The sequence below is a fragment of the Arvicanthis niloticus genome, chromosome 21 (genome assembly GCF_011762505.2).
Source record: "Arvicanthis niloticus isolate mArvNil1 chromosome 21, mArvNil1.pat.X, whole genome shotgun sequence".
Classification (NCBI taxonomy): domain Eukaryota; kingdom Metazoa; phylum Chordata; class Mammalia; order Rodentia; family Muridae; genus Arvicanthis; species Arvicanthis niloticus.
In genome coordinates, this window is record NC_047678.1 from 17,690,139 (window position 1) to 17,715,543 (window position 25,405).

The 25,405-nt window shown below is 42.3% G+C and overlaps 2 pseudogenes; both read right to left on the bottom strand.

The window, feature by feature from the left end:
* Window positions 1–1,494: 1,494 nt before the first annotated feature.
* Window positions 1,495–3,394, bottom strand: LOC117693651 (pyruvate kinase PKM pseudogene; annotated as a pseudogene).
* Window positions 3,395–14,942: 11,548 nt separating this feature from the next.
* LOC117693652 (heterogeneous nuclear ribonucleoprotein A1-like) lies at window positions 14,943–18,625 on the bottom strand (annotated as a pseudogene).
* Window positions 18,626–25,405: the final 6,780 nt, after the last annotated feature.

A 25,405-nucleotide genomic window follows, 5' to 3' on the forward strand; every position in this document is an offset into this window, starting at 1 on the left:
TATTTTGATTTTACTGGTGTGAGATTATTTATTTCCTGTGTTTTCATGGGGATAGTTAGCTTCCTTAGGTTGGAGTTTTCTTTCTAGCACCTTCTGTAGGGCTGGATTTGTAGCTAGATATTGTTTAATTTTTACTTTATCACAAAATCTCTTATTTTCTAAATCTATAGTGATTTAAAGTTTTTCTGGGTATAGTAATCTGGGCTGACATCTGTGATCTCTTAGAGTCTGCAGCACATCTGTCCAGGCCCTTTCTGGCTTTTAAAGACTCCGTTGAGAAGTCAGGTGGAATTCTAACAGGTCTGCTCTTATAGGTTACTTGGTCCTTTTCATTTGTAGCTTTTAATATTTTTTTGTGTATATTTAGTGTTTTGATTATTTTGTAGTGAGGGGACTTTCTTTTCTTGTCCAATCTATTTGGTTATCTGTAAGCGTCTTATACTTCATATGCATCTCCTTCTTTTGGTTAGGAATTTGTTCTTCTATTATTTTGTTTAAAATATTTTCTGGGCCTTTGAACTGTGATTCTTCTTCTTCCTCTATTCCTATTATTTTTACATTTGTTCTTTTCATGGTGTCCCAGAATTCCTGGATGTTTTGTGTCAGGAATTTTTTTAAGTAATCATTTTGTTTGACTAATGTATTTATTTCTTCTGTAATATCTTCAGTGCCTGAGATTCTCTCTTTCACTTCTTGTATTCTGTTGGTGAAGCTTGCCTATGTAGTTCCTGTTTGATTTTCTAAATTCTTAATTTCCAGAATTCCCTTTGTTTCTATTTTCTTTATTTCTTCTTTGTGGGTTATTTATTTATTATTTCTTTAAGGGATTTATTTATTTCCCCCAGTTTTTTTTTGTTTATGCTTTTCTTTAAGGGATTTATTAATTTCCTCACATTGTTTATATTTTTTTTTGGATTTCTTTTTCTTTCTTTTTTTTCTTTTGCTTTTTTTCCCTTCAGCTGCTGTTTATTGACATTCAGGTGGGTGTGTAGCAACAGGCCTGGAGATGCCGAAGAATAGAAGGTGGAGAATGGAGTGTCTACCCCGACAGTGGAATGGGGCATACACGGAGGAATGGGGGAGGACAAAGCTGTTGGGAAAGTAAGTCAGGGCCAGGGCCAAATGTAAACTACCCTTAATCCTGGGCCCCATGCCCTCAGCCCCTACTCTTGCTGTCTCCTGACTCAAGGCCAGGGATGGGAGTTCTCTGGGCAACTTTCTACAGGAGCAAAGTATACAGAGATGTTGCTCTCCTTTTGTGATAAAGTCAGAGGGTTTCCAATCCTGCGTTTCTCCTTCACCCCTGACTTGGGTAGGGTTGTACGATAGATAGCTGGACTCTTTCATGTTTTAGAGGCATTAATTTTCCCTGGTGTCCCAGCCCACCAGTGCTACACTACAGTTCAGAGCGAGCACTACAAACATTGCTGGCCTAATTGATGGTGTGGAGGGATGGGATGGGACAAGGACTAGAAGAGGGGCTCCAGAGGGCCATCAGTGCACAGGCACTACACACACGGTGTTGGTAAAGTAAGAGCTTGGATGCCACCCAGTCAGCATAATTTCCCTTCTTGAAGAAGCCTTGGGCCTTGCCAATATTCATGGTCAAGTTTCACGAAGGTCAACATCCTCAGCCCAGGTATCTTGTTCTGCATCTTTACATAACACATGGAAGATGCCATGGTACAGAAGGACCTGGTGAGCTGTCTGGGGATTGCCCATCATAGCAATGATGGGAGCTCAAGGGTGGTACTTGGCCACTTGGTAAGCACTCCTGCCAGCCTTAGCTACCAGGATAATGGCCTCACTGCAGCACTTGAAGCAGGCCTCCATGGTGATGATGGCAGCAGCTTCTGTGGGGTTGTTGGTAACAGGTACCAGATGGTGGAGTGACTCGAATAACTGCAAGTGGTGGATGGCAGCCATTATCTCATGAGTGATCAGGTGCTGCGTGCAAACAGCCTCTGGAGGGCAGTTCCCTTAGGCTGTTCCTCCAGATAGCATGGCACAGTCCATGTGCTCCATCTAGGACTATGTTGGCCACATCCCTGCCTCAGCACGGGTGGGATGCAGTTTCTTGATCACACTCTCCAGCATCTGTGTGGTGCACATGACAGGCTTCCCAGCTCCGCTGTATCACTTGGTTATCATCTTCTGAGCCAGGAAGCTCTTCTCTGCAGGAATCTCAATGCTTAGGTCACCATGAGCCACCATGATCCCATCACTGCCTTCCAAACTCTCATCAAACCTGCAGGCATCTTCACGGTTCTTGATTTTGCTGATAATCTTGATTTCTTGCCCTTCTCTGCCAGGACTTTTCTAACCTCATGCACACCGACTGCCTCGTGGATGAAAGACGCAAACACCAAGTGTACATCCTGGTCTACCTCAAACTTCAGCTCCTGGGTGTCCTTTTCTGACACAGCAGGGAGGAGGTGCACAGTAGCTCTGGGAATGGTCCATCCTGTTCTTGCTGCTGAAGGAGCCAACAGTCTCCACCTCCCACCAGGAAGTCAGCATTTTTCGCCTTCTCTGGCAGTAAAATGAATCTGTTATCCATATAGATTTATTTATTTATTTATTTATTTACACCCCAAATTCTGCCTTCCTCTTGGTCCCCCCTCCCAGAGTCACTTCCCCATGCCCATTCCCTTTCGCCTCTGAGATGATTCCCTTTCCATGGTATCTCCTCACCCTGGCCAGTCAAGTCTCCACAGGATTAGGCACATTCTCTCCCACTGAGGCCAGACAAGGCAGCCCTCTGCTACATATGTGTTGGTGGCCTCAGATCAGCACGTGTATGCTCCTTGGTTGGTGGTTCAGTCTCTGAATGCTCCCAAGGGTCCAGGTTAGCTGACACTGAATCTGATATGAACATAGATCTTGCTGCCTAGCTCCACCACCTTGCAGATGTTCTTATAATCCAACCACAGGTTGTTCTCCTCACATGTTTCCATGTAGGTGTTGTCCAAGGTGATCTTCAGAGTGGCTCCCTTCTTCAGCTCCACTTCTGCAGTGCTGCTGCTTTTGGTGAGTCCAGTCTGGATCTCAGGTCCCTTTGCGTCCAGAGCCACTGCAACAGGCAGGTAGACAATGGGGTCAGATTTGAAGCTTTCTATGGCTGCATGGACATTCTTGATGGTCTCTACATGGTACTCATGGGTTCCATGAGAGAAATTCAGCTGAGCCACATTCATTCCAGACTTAGGGCATCTTCTTCAGCATCACCACAGATAGGGAAGCAGGATACAAATGATGCCAGTGCTACAGGAATGCTGGGTGCAGAGTTAGTGTCCAGGCAGCACATGTGTTCTAGGAAGATGTCAGCCATGGCTGCATAGAGCTGCTGGGTTTCAATGAAAATAGTCCCTGCTTTCTTGTGTGACTTAGGCATGGTTCCTGAGGTCCTCCGGCATACTCTGAATTCTGCTGCCATATCTAAATTGGACATCTGAAAAGTCAAGACATGTCACGGCTGTGCCTTTCCTGGATTTCTTTAAGGGATTTATTAATTTTATCTTTAAAAACCACTATCATCTTCATATAGTTGGTTTTAAGGTCTTTTTTCTTGTGCTTCAGCTATGTTGGAATATTCAGGGCCTGCTGTGGCTGGAGAGCTAGGCTCCAGTGGAGACATAAGGCTTTGGCCGTTGTTGATTGTGTCTTTGTGCTGTTGTCTAGGCCTCTGAGATTGGGATGATTATAAGTCTAGGTGCTGATTTCTGGGTTTGTCTTTGTTGAGTGGGTATTTTGTTCCTGGTTTTCTGTTTCCTTCCTGGATTTTTTTTTTTTTTTTTTTTTTTTTTTTTGCAGGTGTGATGATTGTGTGTTGTCTGTTTTCCTGGCCTGCTCAGCTGCTGTGTTCACAGGGAATGCCTGCTGGCATTGGAGACTGAGATACTGGGGTGAGTTGGGGGAAGGAAGGTTGGAGAGGAAATTGATCTTTGTGATCAATTGGGGATGGGGCCAGAGATGAAACAAGACCATAGATTCCTGCTACAAAGCTGGGAATGAAAATGGGAGGCTTGGATCTCAGAAGCAGCAGGAAGAAAGGTGAGGTTTCACTTTTAGCCTAATTGTTGTCCTGGGAGGAGTGGCTCCTGGGTTAGCACAGGGTGCTTGCTGGAGCTGGGATTTGGGATACAGCAAGGAGTGGGGGAAGGAATGTTAGAAGGGGAAATCTCCCATGAGAGATGAGAAATGGGTGCACGTGCTGTAAGGCCCCCATGAATGGAGGACCTCACGCAAGCCTCGGGAATTCAAGGCCACCCATTAACTGCAAGACACCAAACTTGATGTAATCAGCAAGAGGCATATTTTAATCAGTATACTGAGGTCAAGACCTGTAGCCCACGCAGGGGTAGTGGGGTCTGACCTCGGGGCTTTGGAGACAGAGAGAATTTAAAGACCAAAACCACAACTGGGGGGGGAAACACAACCCAGGGGGAGTAAGGGAGGGCTATTGGAGAGCACCTGTGGAAAGTCCCAGCCCATTATTCAGTTTGTGACAGGGTACAAGGAATAGGCTATTCTCTAAGAGCCTATACGTAATCAGCCAAGTTCCTGGTATCCAGGATGTACGGGCATGCTGAGAACTCCCAACTCAAACTCTCCTGGTATCTAAGGTGCACAACTCAAACTCTCCTGGTATCCATAGCACTCGGTCACACTGACCTAAACTCCCAGTTCTGAACTCTTATTTTATTTACTTTGTTAAAAGATTTTAACTCTTTCAGTGTGTGTGTATGTGTGTGTGTGTGTGTGTGTGTGTGTGTGTGTGTGTGCTCGCACCAAGGGTGTTTTGTTGTAGAGCTGGGGAGGAGACTGGGGGATTCAAGCTGGGGGAACAGAGGAGAGAAGCTGTTTAGGCAGCCTACTTGGTTTTCTGGCTTCTGTGGCCTGTGGGTTAGCTTGGGTGTGTCTTCTAGAGTTGGAGACTATTCCCCTGTTCTGCTATGCTGGTGTGTTCCCAGTGAATGCCTGCTGGTGTAGAGGCTGGGATAATAGGATGAGCTGGCAGAAGGAGGGTTGGAAAAAAGATCTTTGCGCAAGGTTGTGGGTGGAGTCAGTGGGGGAATAGAGACAGCAGCAGGTTTCCTGCTCTAGAGCCAGGGATGAGACCTAGCCTGGTGGTAGCTGGATCTCAGATCAGCAGGAAAGGTCTGGGGTCACCTTCAGTCTACTTGTTATTTTGGGGGAGAGGCCTTGGGTTAGCATGGAGTGCTTGCTGGGTTTGGGGCCTGGGACAAAGCAATGGATGTGGAGGAAGATAAGATCTGTGAGATTCTGTTGGCTTAGATTTTTCAAAACCTACTTTAAAAAGGGTTCTTAAACACTTCAACCTCCCTTCTAGCCCACCTCCCACAGGAGGTAGTGGAAAAGAAAGGTTAATAGGGCAAAGGGGGATGTTAACCTTTTTAGAATTTTTTTTTTTTTGAGTGATTCCAATCTTCCTTGTCAGCAGTGCAGTCCTCTAGCAAAACACCAACATGAACCAGCAACTGCAGTCCAGTCCACTTAGCAATCACCACTCACAAATCCCGCAACGGGCAGTTTGATCCAGAAGAAACCTCGAGGCTCTGCCTGAGTCCATGGAAGCATCAAGAAGCCACTGCAATATCATGAGAAGTTCTTTGGTGAGTTTGTCTCTCAAGTCATGACAAACAAAGATCAGCGATGAGGGTCAAGGCAAGCCAATGCCAGAGCTTTCTCCCAGTGTCTGGGGGGTTCATATTTATATTTTTTCTAAATATCATGTGTCCTTTTATGTGTCTGCTTTAGCAAAACATTCTTTCATGTGTCTGCTTCAGCAAAACATTCTTTCACCTGTGTCTGCCCCAGCAAAACATCATATGACATAACTGAGTTTCCAAAGAAACCAGAAATAATTTTCACTTCAGGATTCAAAAGAGCTGGGAGCTGGGAACAGGGTGGTCTCTCTCTCTCTCTCTCTCTCTCTCTCTCTCTCTCTCTCTCTGTGTGTGTGTGTGTGTATGTGTGTGTTGGGAGGGAGGGCTGCCACGGGTTTTCTCATGTAGAGTGGGGGATAAGACTGGGTTAAGGGAAACAGAGAGAGCCCTTGTCTGTCTCATAAGGGCAGTCACCTCTCATCATTACATCCTTCCAGGCTTGCATCTGCCATTTTCCTCCTGTATCTGTGTCCTTGTGTTATATTCAAGAACTGAGTTGTGTTGTTGTCTGTAGAATATTCCATGTGCAGATTTAGTGTGTGAAAGGTATTGAATGATGTTCATTTATTAATTAATAGACTGATACTTTTTTTTTTTTTTTTTTTTTTTTGGTTTTTCGAGACAGGGTTTTTCTGTGTAGCCCTGGCTGTCCTGGAACTCACTCTGTAGACCAGGCTGGCCTTGAACTCAGAAATCCGCCTGCCTCTGCCTCCCAAGTGCTGGGATTAAAGGCGTGCGCCACCATCACCTGGCTAATAGACTGATACTTAAAGTTTTCTCAAAACACTGGCTATCAATCACAAGTCTTGGATGATCAGGGCCATAGGCTTCAGTTAACAGTTCTGTGTTTCTGGGTGAATCACTTCTTTTTGTTTCTCTACTAACTTTATTGAGAGATAATTTATCACATATTTGAAATATGAGTCAATGAAGTTTTTTAAATTATTGAAATCTGTAAATCCATTGCCACAGTCAAGACAAAAAATCATTTTTATAACCTTCTTGATTGTTTGAATTTTAGCCTTTATTACTCCTGGCCCATTTATCTATTCTTTTCTTTCAAATGTATTCTTTTTTCAGTAAAACTAAAGTTAGAAGTTGTAGCTTTCATATTAGTTATATTTTATGTACATTTATATAGTATTTATTTTTTAATGTTTAGTTTCCACCCCGCATAACAATTTTGAGATTCAGTCACATTCTAAATATGTTAGCAGTCCATTCCTTTTTTAATTTAAATTTTGACATATGTGTATAAATTCACATTTAAATGTAAGAAATAATATGATGAGAAATCTGCGTATGTAACATTTTGCAAAACAAGCACACGATTAAAGCCAAGATACTGACAACGATGGAGTAAACCACAAAGAAGGAAACTGTCCATGACTCTTTGCTAGACAGATCCATTAACTAGACAGATTGTACCTACCACCTCCTTAAAAACTAGACTACTTTAAAAGGGTTGCTGTATTTATTTGTATATGCTTGCATCTGTGTCAGTGTGAGTGCATGGACGTGCATTTATGTGAAGGTTTACACACCTATGCCAGGTATCCTCTTCTGCCACTCTCTGCCTCTCTCTTGCAAGGTGAACTCGGGACTTGCATTTACTGAGTTAGGATAAAAGCCAACAAACCTCAGCAGTCCTTCCTGTCTCTGGCTCTCTCAAAACCCACCTTGCAGGTTATAGGCATTTTGAAGGGATGCCTGATGTGTTTGTTATGTGGGTTCGGGGCTCTAAACTCTGGCTCCCATCATTATGCAATAAGCTCTCCTAGTGCCTGAGCCATCTCTCTAACCCCAGCATCCCACTCCTGTCCTGTTGAAGAGTATTTCTAATTCATTGTAAACTTGAGTAAAAGAGTTTCCGTATGTAGACTGCCTACTCATCTGTATTACCAACATCTTCCACTAGAGGGGGATATTTGTTATAATTAATGAATCCACACTGAGACCTCAAGTTCTCATCACTAACCTCCCTCATTTGCATCAGTATTCCCTAGTGTTTTATGCTCTGTGAGTCTGGACAAATGTGTGATGATATGTACCACAATTACAGTATCATGCAGAGTAGTTCCGTGGCACCCCCTCAAATCCTCAGTGTCCCTCCCATTTCCCTTCATCTCCCTGCCCTTGACTTCAACTGATCTTTTTATTATCTCTGTGATTTCTCTTTTCCAGATGGCACCCCACTCAAGCGGTTGTGATGTCTATCATACGTGTTCAGCGTCTCTATCTGCTGCTTTATTCATAACTATTCGTGCCTTCCAGTTTTCATTAATCTCTAGCCTTTTGTGTTTGTGTATAAGTGCTGTAAAGATCTGACTTTAAAAAAGAAAAAACCCCGTTTTTATGTGTAATGTTTTACTTGCCTGAAGTCTGCCATCATGTGAACACAGTGCATGTTCTCACAGAACCAGCCCGAGTACCCTGAGTCCTGTGTCCAAAGTGTGTGGTGTCTTCAGCTATAGGACTTACCTTTAGCCCCCGAGACCCAGGGCAACAACAGCAGACTATTGTTTTGGGAGGAATCTCTTGGACTGCCCTGACCCAAAGCTCAAAGGGATGCCTATTGTTTCTCCCTTCTTCCTCCTTCTTATTCCTGACCTCCCTTCCCCTCTCCAATTAAAGTCCTCATCTCCATTTTCTCATTTCCCCTTCATACTTAACCCCCAATTCTGCTCTCCAGACTCCCCTTCTTATGCCCCCACTACTTTCCCACGCCCCCCATTACTTTCCTGCTTTTTGAGGTTACTCCAGGTTATATGCTCATGGCCAAAGATTTGGAGCTAGGCTTCACAAATAAGAGACACCATGTCGTTCTTGTCTTTCTGATTCTGTGTTACTCCACTCAGTATAATATCTTCTAGCTGCTTCGTCTCCCTGTAAATTTCATGACTGTATTTTTCTTTACATCTAAACAGGATTCCATTGAGTACATATATGTACCACATTTTCATTACCCACTCTTCTGCTGAAGGACTGTAAGGTTGTTTCCATTTCCTGGTGGTTGTGAATAGAACAGCGAAGGACACGGCTGGGCAGGTAGAGTGTAGTGAGCGTTAGAGTCTTGTGGTCAGATGCTAAGGAGTGGTATGGACCGGTTGTAGGACTGATTTAATTTTTTAAGCATTCTCCATACTGAGTTCTCCACACTCCACAGAGTGGCTGCACTAATTTGTGGTCACATCAACAGTGAATGAGACCCCTTTCACTACAACCTCACCAGCGTCTGTCATCAGTTGCTTTGTCAGTCTTTGCTGTTCTGACTGGGTGAGATGAAATTTCAGTTGTTTTTAACTTGCGTTTCTCTAATTGCTACGTCTGATAAATGCTTTTTGAAATATTTCTTAGCCAGTTTATTTTCTCTATTGAGAACTCTCTGTTCAAGCCCATAGTCCATTTTTTTAAATTGGGTTGTTTTCTTGACTCTCTTTTTTTGAGTCCTTTATATACACATACTGAATATTAAGGTGTTGTCAGATATGTAATTGTGGGTTTCTTATTCACCGGATTGTTTCCTTAGTTGCACAGAAGCTTTTTAATTTTATGAGGTCATACTTGTCTATTGTTGGCCTAAATTCCTTGGCAAGTGGAGTCTTTTTCAGGAAGTTCATTCCCACATCTATAGCATGTAAGCTCCTGCCTATTCTCTTCCAGCAGGTTAGGTTTCAAACCGCGGTCTTTGATCCACTTGGAGTTAATTCCCATACAGGATGATAGATACGGGTCTGGTTTCACTCTTCTGCATTTTGACATCCACTTTCCCCAGCACCATTTATTCAAGATGCTGTCTTATCTCCAGCGTATAGTTTTGGCTTCTTTGTGAAATATCAGATGGGTGTAGTTACATGTGCAATAGCTTGCCTCTGTTTTAAATAATAAAAAGAAGCTTTTTAGAGGCTACTGTAGGAGCTGCAATGCATATCCATCACTAATCTAACTCTACTTTCAGTGGCTTCGTGCTGCTCCACGAGTGGTGCATTTTGTGATGGTGACGGGACCCTAGTTCTCAGCCATGCCATTGCTGCCACTTGTCTCACTTACACACAAACGTATGTACTGTATGTCAGGCTAGTCGCTTCTATATTGCTGTGATCAAGGTAACTTGTAGAAGGAATGGTTTATTTTGTGCTTGTGGTTCCAGAGCATGAGAGTCCATGATGGCGGAGAAGAAGCAAGACACAGTAGCCCAGAGCTCACACCATGAACCACAAATTCCAGCTTCAGTGACACACTTCCTTCAACAAGGCCATATCTCATAAATAGCTACTCACTAGGTCCAAGTATTCAAATGCTCAAGACTTACAAGGGGTATCTCATTCAATCATATATATATATATATCATATATATATATATGATTCAATCATATCATATCATATATACACACACATATATATACACACATATGTATATGTATGTGTATGTGTGTATGTATTAAATGCATGTAGAATATATGATAAAACATGTTGCTTTTATCATTTTTGCTGGTATGATCCTTTATATCAATTAAGTATAACAAATGAAGTGTTTTATGTTCACTTTTTCCTTCTGCAATACTTCATATAGACCTACGATCCTGATTTACATAATTTCCTTTTCTCTGAAAAACTCCTAACATTTTTTTCAAAGAACATATCTTTCAGGTTTTTTTTTTTTTTTTTTTTAATTTGAGCCAGTCTCCAGTTCTCCTTTTCTTTTGAAGGATAATTTTGCAAAGTGAGTGGTATTTTTTTTTAAATTTTCTTTTCTTTTTCCTCATAAAGAGTTTATTTGAGGATCTGGGGAATTAGTGTAGTTGCTAAATCTTTAACTTTTAAAACATCCCACTTTATTTGGTTTTTGCATGGTTTCTGAGCAAACATCAGGCTTATTTTTAATCAGGGCAGGTCAATAGGTCATGTTTCTTTCTTTTTATTTATTCTTCTCTCACACAATATATCCTGGCCGTATCTCCTCTTCCTCCACTCCTCCAAATCCCCCCACTCCCACTCCCCACTTTCATCCACTTTTCCTCTGTTTCCCTTCAGAAAAGGGCAAGCCTCTCAGGGATGCCAACTGAACATAGCATAACAAGATACAACGAGACTAGGCACAAACCCTCATATTAAGGCTGGACATGGCAATCCAGTAGGAAGAAAAGGGTCCCAAGATTAGGAAAAAGAGCCAGAGACACCCCCCCACATACACACACACACTTCCACTGTGAGGAGTCCCCCAAAATCCCTAAGGTAAGCGGCATAGCATGTACTCTGAGGACGTAGCAGAGACCCCTGCAGACTCTGTGATTACAGTTTTAGTCTCTGTGAGCTCCTATGATCCCTGCTTAGTTGATCTGTGCACCATGGTCTTCTGGTGGCACATGGCAGTAGAATTTGCTGAAGGAGGTGGGGGGGGGGGGAGGAACTCATGAGGTCACGTGATCTTCTCCTCTAGAGGTAAGCCTTGGTTTCCTGCAGTGTGACAATGACAGAGCTAAACACAGCATTCCTGGCTTTTCAGGTCTTTGGCATCCTCTCTGCTTCCTGGGTGGATGCTTAGGGCCCTGACATTGTTTTTTTTGGGGAAAATTTCAGTCGTTATCATTTCATCTGCTTCCTTTCTTCCTTTCTTCTTTCCCTGTTGTGAATGTCTCACCTTTCATAGTTCTCAAATGTTTTGTTCTTTTTTTATCGTCAGCTCCTTTCCTGGATTCCTCCCTTCTTTTTCTGTTTTTGAGGTCTCTATAGAGATAGCCTCAAGTTCAGAGGTCCTTCCGCCACAATGTCCTATTCACTAATGAAGCCCACAGAGGCCGTTCTTCATTTGTGTCTGTGTTTTTGATCCCTACCATCCTTCTCATGTTCTTCCTCAGAGTTTCTAGGTTTCCCTAACATTCTAAGTAAGCAGCCCCTTTTGCCTGAGAGAGTCCTTAGCATCTTGCAGGTTTTAGTTCCTAGAATGCTAATTTCAATAGCCCAGCAGTAGTTACATCTGAGCCTGGGTTTGATGTTTTCTCTGTCTCTTCCAGCTGCGCCCTTTGCCCTTGTGTGCTTTGCACTTTTTCTTGCTAGGCATTGTGGGGAAAGGAGCTGTCATCAGGCCTTCAGGAGCACACTAAGGAAAGCAGGTGAGAAGCATGCTGAACTCCTATGGTCAGGTGTTAGCATATGAGTGAATCTGTTCTCTGGATCCTGACCTTCAAATGTGCTCCTTAATGTCTCTCCGTCCTCAGTGGGATAGGATGACTAGAGTCACTTCTGGTTGAAAATTCTTTCTGGCTAGTTAGGCTCCAGTGAACACTAACAAATTAATCTCAGAAATAATTTCTCCCAAGGGCAAACCTTATCAAGAAAGATAGAACACTCTTATATTTTTAAATGTAAGTTCCATCTTCTTGTTCTCCAGATGGAAATAGGTGGGGTGGGTGGTGGGTGGCGGAAGGGTGCTCCCCCTTTTCCCACACCTCACTGTGAGACCTTTGGAGATCTCTGGAAGGGGAAACTGAGTTAAGTACAGCGGCAGTGATTGAATCTCTCTGGTGTTGACGGTCTCTCAGACTCACCCACGCCGAGCCTCCACTAAGTCATCTCCCAGCTCTCCTTTCCTGTGAGGCTCCTGCTCGTGGCTGTCTGCTCCCTCAGCTGTGGTCACCTCTATTCTGTAGCTCACGATTTTTCTTGACCCTGTAGATATGATTGTTAGGATGGGGTTGAGTCTTACAAATCTCTGACGTGCCAGCCTAGCCAACAGAATTCTCTGATCCACTCTTTAGCTCCAGGTAACCATCAGTCTGTTCCCTATCTCTGTATTTTTATCATTTCACGAATGCTATGTTAATGCAACCATTTGTGTAGAATTGAATAACCTTTTTTACTAAGCCTCTGTTTTTTTTGAACGCCCCCTGGCTTGTTCCCCTTGTCAGCAGTTTGTGCCTTTTTGTTGCTGGTCATATTCCATCTTGTGGTTTGACCAAGTCAGCTCAGTCAGTCAACAGGTTCTCAAGGGAGGGAGTGAGGATTAAAGAAAAAAAAAAAGAGAGAATTAGACAGCATTATAATATGACGCCAGCAAGTGCTGAAGCAGGTTTAATTTCTCCCGGTCTGCTTTATATCATTCTAGGTACATACAACGAATATAGTCAGTCCTAAGGCATAAGCAAAGTAGTCAAGTACAAATGAGGCATAGACAAAGGTCCTGAGGTCACTGTTTATAGGGACTTATCAAGATGATCAAGGTACAAGGAATACATTCCTCGGCTGTCTTTTCTTGAGCTTACTTCCTTGTCCTAGCCCAATGTCAAATATTCTCCCTAAATTCCCAGAAGCAGCCCCAAGAGCTCTCCATAGTGGTTGTATCAGTTGAACTGTTAACCCAGTGAAGGGCACCTGGTTGCTTCCAGTGCTTGAATGGTACAAATGAAGGTGCTATGAACATCCACATACAGGCTTTTGTGACTGAGAATTCATTTCTCTGGAACAAGTGTCCAGGACTGCAGTTGCCGATTCATTTGACAGTTGTGTGTTTTTTCATTGTTTCTAAGTTTGGTGCTATCAGTTTACTTTCCCCGTGGTGTCACTGTTTTTACAAAGTTAACTGCCCCGAATGAGCATGAAGTGGCTTCTATTATGGTTTTAATTTGCATCTCAGTAGTTATTAGTGATTTTGAATGTCTTTTCAAATGCATATTTTATCTTTTTGATAGCCACTTAGGTATACTTTTATTTATTTTGCCCAATTCCTTTTTGGATAATTTTTACTGTTGCATTTGAGTGTTCCTTATAAATTATATTTTAGACATTGGTCCTTAGCTGAATTTATGCTTTTCTGGTATTTTTCTTTCAGATTGCTGCTTATCTTCTCAGTCACAGAAAATTGTAATTTTGATGAAGTCTAATTCATCAATAGTATCTGTCTGGGTTATAATCTGTGCTCTTAAGTCTCAGAATGCTTTAAAAAGATCTTATAGTTTTATGATTGTATGTCTGGGAATATTCATATTTACAGACACTGTTTAAAAAAGTATACATTTTTTCAAGAGAATTAAATTGTTTATTGCGTATACAAGATAATGGGTGATTCACAAGCTTCATTCCCATCTGTTATTTTATCTGACACCATTATTCAATTTTGATATTGCATGGGATGTGCCAGCAACCATTTTATAACCAAATTGTGACCTTGCTTGGATGACCCTTTCAATGGTGAAACTCATTAACAGTTACAACAGTAACTGGCAGTTTAACCACACCAAGGTTCTTGAAGATAAGGGCTTCTCCACCCAAGCAATCGTAAATAAATTCCAAATGGAACTTGGCACCACCCCGAAGGAATCCTAATTTCACACTGCTGGGGAAGTTCACCAAGATGGCTTCAGAGTAGACTAACTTTGCACAGCACATTTTAAAAAAAAGGACACATTTATTCAACATCATGATCAGACTATTACATTTAGCAATCAACAGCATGGGTGAAAAAGGTCTACAGTAAATTCTTTTGTTGGAATGTTTTATACTTTCCACAGAACAGAAACTAAAATAACCTGTTATACAATTAGCCACAAATACAGTCTGGAGTTTTTGCCCACACACATGAGTATTGTCTAAAACATATCTTCTTTGTAGCAGCTAGGCCCTGCCACCACTGTGCTTGGCCGAGTTCACAAAGCTGTTGTAACCTGTAGCTTCCTTGTCTCTTCTCTGGCTCTCTTCTGCTAAGCTTTGTTTCCTGGATGTAATTAGAATCCCCTGCCACTGCCATATCTACTGCTGCTGCTGGAACCTCCATAGCCGGCTTGGTTTCATGGTTTAGCAAAGTACTGGCCTCCGCCACCACAAGGGCCAGAGCTCCTGCCTCCAAAGTTTCCTCCCTTCATTGGTCCAAAATTTGTAGCCTGGTTGTTGTAATTGCTAAAATCATTGTAGCTTCCACTATCTCTGCTTCCACTACCACCACCAAAGCCACTTTCGCCTCCTCCGTTGTTACAGCTGTCACAGCTACCACTCCTGCCATAGCCTCTGCTCTGGTTTCTATAACCCTGTCCACCATTTTCATAGCCTTTGCTTCCTCCAGAGTAACCAAGGCTGCCTCCTCCCTAACCACCATCATTGCCAAATCCATTTTTAGCCATCCCCACTGCCACCATATCCACCAAATTGGCTGCCACCAAAGCCAACATGACCACTGAAGTTTCCCTCCTTGACCAAAATTGTCATTGCCACCAAAACTGCCTCCACAACCACCACCAAATTTCTGGAACCACTTCAACCTCACTGGCTGGATGAAGCACTAGCCATCTCTTGCTTCGACAGAGCCTTTCTTACTTCATAGTTGTGGCCATTCACAGTAAAGTGTTTCTGAATAACAATCTTATCCACAGAGTCATGGTCATCAAAGGTGACAAAAGCAAAGCCCCTCTTTTTTCCACTGCCTGTCAGTCATAATTTCTATCACTTCAATTTTTCCATACTGCTCAAAATAATCTTGTAGGTGATGTTTTTCAGTATCTTCCTTAATACTACCAACAAAGATCCTTTTCACAGTTAGGTGGGCACCTGGTCTCTGAGAATCTTCTCTTGACACCTAAGAATCTTCTTCTTAGGTTCCGCAACTCTTCCATCTGCCTTGTGTGGTCTTGCTTTCATGGCAGCATCCACTTCCTCTATAGTAGTGTAGGTGACAAACCAAAGCCCCTGGATCTCTTGGTGTTTGGATCTCTCATTACCACACAGTCGGTTAGTATTCCCCATTGCTCAAAATGGCTCCTCAGACTCTCATGGGTAGTTTCGAAGCTCAGCCCTCCAGTGAAGAGCTTCTGCCAGCACCGGTGAAGAGCTTCCACAGCTCTTCCTGCTCCTTGGAAGATTCTGACTTAGACGTTACGGCAGGGTGATGAGATCCTTCAGTGATGCTTCCTCAGCAGCATCAAAGAGCAGAAAGGAATAAGATAACAAATGTGCCTGGTACATTTTTTGTATATTGATTACATTTTGCATTTTCATAAAAATTACATATTTTTCAGACACTTATTTTTTTGAACTTTTGGTTAGTGTACAGAGACATAGGGTTCATTATGTGTCATCTCTATTTCATGTTCTGTTCTCGTCCATCTCCTGTCTTCTATCCCTTATCTCTTCCAAAATACCTCTTCTGTTTTCATCACACACACACACACATATACATACATGTACACATATACACATGCACACACCACACACATGCATGTGTGTACACACATATAAGCATATGTGCACACACATATATACACAAGCATACATGTACACACCACACACATGTACATACACACATATATAAACATATGTGCACAATACACACATACATACACATGCATTTCATTATCTTCTCTTGTTCCTTCCTTCCTTCCTCTTATAGTCCCACTTCTATTTTCATTATCTGTCTGTCTGTCATCTATCTAAATTTAAATTAGATTCTGCTTATGGCAGAAAACATATTTGTATTTCTGAATCTGGCTTATTTTGCTAACAGGATAATCTTAAGTCCCATCCATTTGCGTGAATGCCATAATCGCATTCCTTTTACAGATGAACAAAATTCCGTTGTGTGCTGTGTTATCTTTTCTTTGTCCATTCGTCTTTAGATGGCCATCTAGGCAGGTTCCAGGTCTCAGTTGTGAGTAGTGAGGCACTGAGCATGGATAGGGGAGAATTTCTGCTGACTGAGATACGTTGGGGCATATATCCAGAAGTGGGATAACCGGGTCTAACGGGAGTTCTGCATTTCAGTTTTTTGAGAACACCCCTTTCAATGGTGGCTACACATAGACTTTACCAGCCACATTCGAAGGTCCCTCTTTCTTCACATTCTCACCAGCATTTTGCTATTTGTTTTCTTGATAACAGCCATTCTGACTAATTCTGACCAGAGTGAGACAGCTCCACAAGTTCTCCTCATTTCTGTTCCCGTGATAAGAGCTGAACAGCTTCCCCAAATATTTTTGGTCACTCTTTTTATTTTTTTCAAGAACTTTCTATTCAACTCAGTAGTCTATTTATTGAATAGATAGCTTTGCTTCTTTGGTGTTTAATTTTTGGAATTCTGTATTGATTCTAAATATCAGTTCCCTGTTAGATGGATAGCTGGCAATATTTTCTCCAATTCTGTAGGCTGTCGCTCCGCTCTGCTGATTGTTTTCTTGGCTACACAGATGCATTTCAAGTGCCTGCAATTCCGCTTGTCAGTTATGGGGATTGTGAGCTAGGCTATTGGTTTTTTTTTTTTTTTGGAAAGCACCCCCCCCCCCCAATGCCTTTATCCTGAGATATTTTCCTCTAGCTATTTCAAGCCTTCTCTTAGATCATCATGTTACATCAATTTGGGATTGGTATCTGTGGGGGGTGAGAGATATAGACTAGTTTTATTCTTTTTCCTGTGGATACCCAGATTTTCCAGCACCGTTGATGGAAGAGACAAGTATTTCCTTCAATTCCTCTTTTCTCTTTCCCTTAAAAAATATGATTAGGTATCTTGGCTGTGTGGCTTTATTGATGGGTCTTCTGTCTTGTTCCATTGGCCTATATGTCTGTGTCTCTGACAGTCCCACACGTATTTTGTTAGTGTGGGTAGGTGTATAGTTTGCGTTATTCTGGTATCTCTAGCCTTGTTTAGGACTGCTTTGGTTGTTCAGGGTTTTTTGTGTCTCTTTTAATTTTAGAAGTTTTCCCTAATAGCTCTGTAAAGGATGCTGTTGCAATTTTGATGGTGATTATATTAAAATCTATAGATAATTTTAGCATTTTTTGTAACTTTTATAATACTAATTCTGTCCGTCCATGTACATGAGATCTCTGTCTTCTGCATCTTCTTCCATTTGTTTCTTTGAACTCCTATGTGGCTGAGGATGACCTCGAACTCCTGATCTTCCAGCCTTTACCTCCCAAGTGTTGTGTTATAGGCACGTATCATCAAGTCCAATCCTAATATTACTTGGCAAATATATGTACATATGGTATGCACATGTGTGTGTGCATATACATATGTATACATGCGTGTGTAGGCTTGAGGTTGATGTTGTGTATCTCTCTCGATCACTTTCTACTTTTATTTATTGAGCCAGGGTTTCTGTTGAACATGGAGCTCACAGGTTCCAGCTAACCTGGTTAGCTAGTTTGCCCCAGGAATGCCCTGCCTTTACTTCCTGAATGCTAAGATTACAGGTGGCCACCATGAATACTTTCCCAGCTTTTATGTGGATACTGGAAATCTCAACTCTAGTCCTCATAATCCATGGTAAGTACTTTACTCAGTGAGCTGTCTCCCCACTCCAAGCCCTTGCTTTTGAGTGTTGATTTTGTGTCCTATTACTTTGCCGAAGAAACAATAGATCTGAGAGTTTTCTGGTGGTGTCTTCAGTGTACATTAAGTGTAAGATCATGTAATCTGCAAATAGGAACAATGACGCATCCCTTTCTGCCTTATTGCTCTTGCTAAGACTTTGAGCAGTATTTTGAGCAAGAGTGGAGAGACAGAGGTAACTACCATCTCACTCTGGGTTTTAGAAAAAATGTTTTGTTTTTTCTGCATTTGCATAATGTTTGCTATAGGTTTGCCATATATAACTTTTATTATGCTGGAATATATTTCTTCTAGTTCTCGTTTCTTCTGGGACATTCCTGACCATGTCGGGATGTTGAACTTCACTAAAGGCCTTTCTTTCATCCTCTATTGAGATGATCATGTGATTTCTGTTGTTAAGTCTATTATGTGCTACATTACATTTCTTGATTTATGTTGAACCATCCTTGTACCCATGGTATAGAATACACTAGATCCTGCTTAAGATCTCAATGTGTTGTTGAATATAATTTGCGTATACTAAATCTTTTCTCATTGTCTACCTGACAGAAGATACAAAGCTCCAGCAAATATTGAAAGAAAGTTCCTGCATACCTGTCACAGACCCACGAATAACCATCTATTATTCTTAAAATTAAATTGTAAAACCAACCATCTTCATTCACACTTGTAACAATGATAAAGGGAAGGGACACAGAACACCTTCACACATCCTGTGTAGTATGCAGTAAGCCAGGAGGAAGTGTGTACTGCTCTTTTAGTCCCTGCGTCTATGATGGACAGATGTGACAGATGCACCTGAATCCTTCTGCCATATGTGTCTCATTTGTCCTTAGGAAACATTGGCTGAATTTTTTTTGATGGGGTGCCTGAACCTTCATTTCTGAAGGTCTTGATTCTTTAGTGTTTCTGCCTTGTGTGTGTGTGGGTGGAATTGGAGATATGGGCATCTACTACAGTAGCACACTAATTAAAAATTTTCTTTTAAAAATTACATTTATTTACTGACTGTGTATGGATATGTGTGTCATGGTGCATGTGCAGAGATCAGAGGATAGATTGTGGAACTCTATTCTCTCTACCATGTGGAACTTGGGGTACAAAGTCAGGTCATCAGGACTGGTGCCTTGACCTGCTCAGCTATCTTCCCGGGCCTTTGTTTTGTTTTTGAGACAGGACAGGGCACTGTTTATGAAGCTCAGACTGGCCTTGAACTTGTGATTGTCCTGAATCAGTCTTCCAAGTGCTGTAACTCCTAGCGTCTGCTACTCTGCCTGCTTTCTATTTGTTTTTTTTTTTTTTTTTTTTTTTTTTTTTTTGAACATGGAAATACTAAGGGATGATCCAAGGAAATCATCTATGTTTTTGATATAATCCCATTCACTTCAATTGAGTGTCAGAAACCTGGTTTTCCTTGGCTAGTTGGTATTAATTATTCTGGGCAGTACAATTTCATCCCCTTTGCTTGTTCATTTGAGGAAGCCATCTGACCACTGCTATTTGTCTCAAGAATCAGTTCAGCAGAACCACATTAATCAATAATAGAAGTATTGATATGTTCTGAGCACCAGAGATCTCCAGATCCATAGAATCCAAAGCCCTAGAGACAGGATTTAAAGGTATATTCATGTATTTCAGATACAACAGTGAAAAGAGCCATTCCCACTTTGAATTTTGGATCCCCGAATCAATGCATTTTGGCACCATCGATTGGTCAACATTACAAACATTGCTTTGCACCTTATGACTGAACTGTCCTTTCATGGAATTGTCTCCCATCTGTTTCTGGGACAGAATCCCCAGCAGTCCACCCTATCATTCTTTTTTAGAGGGATAGGTCATTAAATACCATGGGTATGCACTTATTGCTGCTCTTCAAGTGAATAGGTTCTCGGTCAGAAATGATGTGTGTGGGATATTATGATGATGGCAAGACGTTTGCAATTCTATTGAATTCTGTTGACAGCAGTTCAAGAAAACCACAGAGAAGACAAATTCCCATCCAGGGTCTATTTCTGGCGAGGACATGTTCTCTCTCCTTTTGTGCTGAAGTGGACTCACTATAATGCATTTGTTAGTGAGTGGTTAGCGAGGACACCCAGGAAATTGTGCTAGTCCAGGGCTCATGGCTACGTTCTACTGTTGGCAAGCCAGGCCCTTGGCAAGAGCAGAAGCCAATAGCCTTGGTGAAGGGGAGGCCATGTTTCTGAGCCCATGTTTAACTGCATCCTTGCCTCACTGCCCATTTCCTGCATGTTCTAAGATGGTTTGTATCCTGTGTATATCAGAACTTCTGTGTATATTAGAACTTCTCAACAGAGGCTGTCCTTTAGTGAGCATCATAGCTCACTGGATCATAGACATCTATCATCACGTAGTGAGTGTCACCTGGAACACAGACATCTATCACTTCTGTGTCACCCATAGAGGCTTAGTCTCACATCCTTCACAGAATTTAAGGTTTTTAAAATTATTATTTCTAAAATTTCTTTTTATGACATGGCCCCCTTCGCTATAATTTTGGCCCCCAGTGTTATAGATGTTGGATGTTTGCTTTGTGCTGAAAACAAGTTTTCCTAAGTTGTTTCCATTGTTAAAACCCCTATTTTCCTTGCCTGTTTGCAGGGTTCTTTATTTTCTCCCTTGTTATTCTGTGCTATAAGCCTCATTCAGTCAATATTATTATTATTATTTTTTTTTTGAGACAGGGTTTCTCTGTATAGCCCAGGCTGTCCTGGAACTCACTCTGTAGACCAGGCTGGCCTCGAACTCAGAAATCCGTCTGCCTCTGCCTCTCAAGTGCTGGGATTAAAGGCGTGCGCCACCACCGCCCGGCCAGTCAATTTTTAATACTATACATTTTATGTGTCTTTTCCCAGTTCTAAAATTCACACACAGACACACACACACACACACACACACACACACACACACACACACACCATCTCATCTGGTAACGTCAGCACCTTCTTATTCTAAGAGGTCTTTTCCTCATGGGGAGGGTTTGTAAAAGCTTTTTATGCCCTTGATCCTGAGGTCTGGATCCTCTCAGAGTTTCCACCTGTAGAACGTGTTTCCTCTGAGAGTTGATCACACTGTCTTGATCCTTTGAATATCAAGTACTATCAGATTGAATTTTAGGCATTTTTGAGCATTACATTATAAATCTTTTGGTATCTCTCACGGAGAATGTTTATTTATTTTATTAGCAGGTAATCAGCCTCATTAGGTTCTAGGTTTTCTCTTGACATCTGCAGATGGTGGTTGCAATGAAAGCCTAGCTTTCGTAGCCTTTGCTTTGCCCCTGTGGGTCAGTTTCTTGTGGGTAGCACTCCAGGATAGGACAATAGATGACATTTTAACCTGGACCCCTCAGTCTTCACGTACAGCTGTGCTGCACAGGCTCATCTGAGGGAGGATACTGGAACCTGAGGCAGGACGAGCATCTCCCATTCTCCAGCTTCCTCCTCTCTATGATCTCCACACTTTTTAGTGCCCAAGGATCGTTCTCACAGGTTCTTCACTCAGTTTTTCCAAAGTACTTTCAAGGACCTGGTATGGGACACAGGGCTGATGTTGGGTCAAAGTCAAAGGAAAAAGAGCAGAATCTAGGAAGCTCATGTCTTGGAAGGGATCACTCTGTCGTCTCTCTGGTCTATCTATAACTGTTTGCCTTCTGAGTCTATGAGTAGTTTCTGTTTGTGTCTGAGATTTCCACTGCAAGCAGTAGGGGGAAGTTGAGGTGGACTATTCCATTTTGTCTGGCACTGGACTTTCCAGACAATACGGTTTTCCGTGATGTTTCTAGGTGCTTCCTGGGAAGCAGAAACCTTGCCCATGTTTTTGTAGTAGTGAATAGGTCACATTGGTGATGGAGAAGCTGCACCAAGTGTAGAGTGGAGAAAGAGAGTGTCTACCTCAGTCAAACGTGGTCGGGAGTTTATTCCTTTATCATTGATGAACAAACATCCGGTTATTTTTGGAACATACTGTTGCTTTCTGTTTGTTGCCAAACACATTGGAAATAGAAGATTTTTTTTTTTTTTTTTTTGCCTAAAACATGATGTCTGTTGGTATTTAAATGGCAGTTGGTGCTTGGAGTTGCCAAGAGCTGTTGTAGGATTAGAGGAGTTTTTGTTGTAGTGTTGTTGAGTTCCTGAATGAAAACTGGAACTCCCGAGGCAGCCAGATAATGGCCTTTCTTCCTTATGGGAATAAATAGAACCCATAATTTAAGTAAGACCCTCTGTTTTTAAGTAAGATAGGAGACCACTGTACTCTCTTTTTAGAACATTTGTTATATCATTCTGTGGTAGGTGGATAGGTGGGGAGACACACCCCTTCATCTCTCTATTTAGAGTCTTTATTAAGAAACTTTGTCTCATCTTTTGATGTGTGTGTGTGTGTGTGTGTGTGTGAATGTGTTTTTGTGTGTATGTGCGTGTGTTTTAACTGTAGACTCAACCTTGCTTTACAGCAAAAATGAATTATGGAGACCTTTGTTCCTTTGAGTCCCAGATAAGGCAAAAGGAGATTGTAACTGGAGTTTATCTTGAACCCACAAGTTTTGCTCAGTAGACACTATACAAAAGGTCACGGTATTCAAGCCCCTCTTTCTCCTGGCCCAGTTTCCGGGGACTCTGGGGACTGAGTTGTAGGTCGCAGGCAACTCCTTGGCTACTGGCTTCAGTTACTGGAGGAGAAATGTCATAGCTGAGGTCAAGGCTTCTTCGATCAGGGAATATTTTTGCAATTTAGGGAAATGGCTGGATAGAATCAATGTTGTAGCAGGCTATTTCTTGCAACTTGTGTTTGACAGAATTAAAAGACACGTAAAGCCCTTTGGCCAGTCTTCGTCTCTAAGGATTTTGAAAATGCTCATTTTATTCTAATTAAAAATATCCAAAGTACTATTTAGCTCAGAAAGAGAGGTAGCCTCCAGGATGCTGGGTCTCGAAATATTGGGCATATCCAATATTCACAAATATCACATATTCTTCTAGAGGGCCCCTCCTGGGCAACAATTTCTTGTTGTAATCATTATGGCGATCTCGGTTTAAAGAAGAGCCATAATGAGTATTCAGAGGAGGAAGTTTAAGAAAAAAATTTACATTTTACCCACAAAGTAGCTTGCTGCTTACAGACCTGTGACAACATGAGTAAGTCATTCTGTACAATTTCATTTATAGATTAAATTTCCACCTTCTCTTAGGGCCAGAGGGCCAGCCAACTGGGCCATGACTGGGAGGAGTTTCTGCAGTAGTCTAGATCAGAAAGAACCAGTGACTAGAATCTGAGTTAGAGTCTGAATCAACACAGGCCATGTGTGAGTGTGTGGAAGGCAACCTCAACAGGCAACGGGAGCCAGACGGAAGGAAGGTGTCCAGTGTAGAGCTGGGTAGTCCCCAGCACTGGGGAACTTGAAGTTTACACTCATTAGTTTGGGTATAGTGGGTTGGGGTGAGGGCAGGGTACTGATGTAGACAGAATGTCAGATTGTGGTAAAGATTTAGGACATAACGAGTCACTGAAAGGGTCTCTTCATCACTTATTTTTGACATTCATTCCAATTTTTATTGTCCTTTCTTTCTTCTTCTTCTTCTTCTTTTTTTTTTTTTGCCATAGAAAGTGGCTATAGAATCCATTGTAAAGGAATAATTTTAGTTTTTTAATTCCACTTAACTGCTTTATTTTAAAATATTTTTATTGTACTATTAAATGTGTTAGAGGACACACAAAGCAGAAGACACAAATTTAGATGACATGAAAAAGAACTGGGGATAAAGTGAAAATGTTCCAGGCCCTGGAGCTCCCGGACAACTGCTTCTGACATTTTAGTGAGTTGTCCTGAAATTTTGGTGAAGGTCTTTTCAGTGTTTTCACATAGAGCAACAATTCCCCTTCCTGTCAGAATCTGTTTAGAGCCACTGGTTTTTGAAGTGCACCAGGAGGGCCTATCTGAAACTTGTCCTGTGCACTGTTAAGGTATCAGAGCTGCATGGGGCTCTGTTCTCGATTGCTGATGTGCTGGTGAAGGCCAGAGAGGCAAGCTTGAGTAAGATCAGTAAAGTACACAAGCCACTGGTGAAAGGGAAGGTGCAGGGCACCAAAGACACAAAGACTCCTGGGGATCTCAGGAGCTGCAGTTTGAAAAGTCATCAGGGAAGTTTACCAGGAAGGGAACATATGGATCGATACTTGGGACAGTGAGAGAACATATAGGCACCCGGATGAATAGAAAATATCAAATGCAAAGGTTCTGTGGGGAGAGGGTCAAAGAGGTCAGTGTGGGCATGACGAGATGGCCAGAGGAGGCAAGTGATAGGGATAGCATTTCACCTCAGTCTGGCTTGCTCATGGAACCTTGTTGCTTGCCAGAGGTCTGTACAGTTGAATTAGAAAATGGTGCACCTGACCAGTGTTTCATGTTGGTGCCAGCAGCAGTATGGGACATGGGTTTGGAGCAGGCATAGTCTTTGAAGTCATGTTAAACTGATAAACAGTTACACCGCCTATATAGGCTTGACCTTGTGAACTGTCTAGGTGAGCCATGATAGCTGGGTGAACACTCCAGGTAAGCCAGCCACACCTTCTGTAGCAAGAAGCATACTCTGGAGGATTTGGAGGAGTCTCCAGCTATGTCTGAAGTTATTGGATGTGCTCTGCAGTGGCCCAACCTTATTTTGTCAATGTCTGTGGCATGTTTCATCCTGGGCAGCATCTGATACCATTTAGACAAAAGACCTGGGAGAGCTAAGCCCAGAACAATCTAATTAAAGTGCAAAGCTCTGTTGCCCAGCTGGTGTAAGGAGACTGAGTTTTAAATCAGTGTCATCACAGTCGCCCGGTGGGGGAAGCACGACTCTCCAAGCATCTTCTGCACGAAGCACTTGTTATGATGATGGGTCTAAAAAATACACATGAGTTGTGCACATCCGAGGATAACAAGAACACCAGACCATGACAAGTCCAATGAACTGTATAATTGGAAAGGATTTTGTCAGAGATGGCTGCTGCTGCCCTGTTGCCTCTCTGGCTATGATGGGAAGCAACTGAGTGTCGGTCATCACCAACACACCCACAATCCAGTGGCAGAATATAAATGTAAATTATGCTAAAATTAAAGAGGAAAGACTCAAGAAACAAAAACATTTAGGTGAGTATGACCTCCAGAGTCTTCCATGGCCCGCTGGCACTGAGGGTCTGCTTTGACATCCTTCCTGTCCACTGTCAACTGGGGAAGGAGGTTGCAAAGAAGGAGGAGTCTCAGGGGTGGATGTACATTGCATGGACAGTGTCAGAGCAATGGGAGGCTGACCCCTCGCTGGGGTCAAGCTCCTGCTAACCATACCTTCTCTCCACTGCCCACTGTCCTGTCAAGGACCTGGTACAAAAAATA